Here is a 1,364-nt window from a genome sequence, read left to right as displayed (position 1 = left end):
AAAAAAACACGGTCGCATTTATAACAATGAACAGGTGAAAATGGTCTTTCCTAACAATGAACAGGTGAAAATGGTCTTTCCTAAATTAGCTTCAAACGTGTCATAAATTTCTTTGTATGCGTTTTTACTTCTTGAATGCATTTCTCAGAAATGGTTAGTTCTCTTCTGAGGCCGTTCTATACATCTATCACAGATTATTCGAGGCGGGTATAACTGTAGCTAGGCAAATGAGGCGACAGGATAATTAAGGCGACAAGACATTTAGACGACAAAAATGTATTAGCATCTGAACTTTCCACAAATACTAGCAAGGCCGTCCCAATAAATATTGGAAGCAATAAAAGAATTAACCGCAAAGTCCCCCCAATAGGATTTCGAAGAGAGAAAATATGGATTTTTCAGGAAACAATTTTGAGCTTTTTAATTTTCGGCATTGTGAGTAGTTTCTTATTTTTTGGCGTTGTGAATAGGTTTTTAATTTTCGGCGGTGTGAATACGAACAACTAAAGGGGGGGAGAGATTGTATGGTTGATCCGGAATAAATTTGACCTCCATTTTGTCCCAAACTTGGGAAATAACAGCTGATGTGTGTTTAATTGTTAAAAAAATTTCAGTTTTATTTTTCTCAGAATTGTATTTAAAGGTGGCCAGTCAATGAGCAGAATGAACTAAGAGCAGAATGGGTCTAAGAGCAGAAAAACAGAAAAATATCAACTTTTATAAACTAATTGGAACCAGATCTAAACTACATTTTATCATTGGTTGTAAATTAGATATTTTATCACTACAAAATATTTGATATTAACCAATCATGATTCATCTGACTAACAACCCACTTATTTTTAAGTGCTGAAATTACTAGTAATTTCAGCACCAGAGAGATTTGAATTTAACTTAGAAATTAGTTACCTCTCCAAGAGATCTTTAGCAATCGCAATAAGCCAGATCTATTGAGCCTAGCAGAGACTAGTTAAACACCCTGAGACTAGTAGATATAAAGGTAAGATTAGGATCGGTATTAGACTAAGAAGTTGCACGAATCTATCCGGCCAAAAATAAGTTAGCGTGACGAGCAGACGGTGTACCCTATCCGAAATTACTCTATGAGTTAGACCTAAGAACATAACTCATCTGGTGCGACCATAAGTCTCAAATGAGACCTTAAAAACAAACTAGCTTAGAACTAACAAGATAGATTAGAATTAGACAAAACATTTTCGAAATGTTACATGACAATAATTTAATCGAAATGTCTCTACGACTCAATAGATCAGAGCCGCTATTCCGTACAATACGAGAACTACCCGGTATTGGAAGAAGACCTCGGACAAGAGACGATCTACGACTACGGAGAAACTTACCAT

Source organism: Symsagittifera roscoffensis, chromosome 6 (assembly GCF_963678635.1).
Source record: "Symsagittifera roscoffensis chromosome 6, txSymRosc1.1, whole genome shotgun sequence".
Taxonomy (NCBI): domain Eukaryota; kingdom Metazoa; phylum Xenacoelomorpha; order Acoela; family Convolutidae; genus Symsagittifera; species Symsagittifera roscoffensis.
This window is presented reverse-complemented; position numbering follows the sequence as displayed.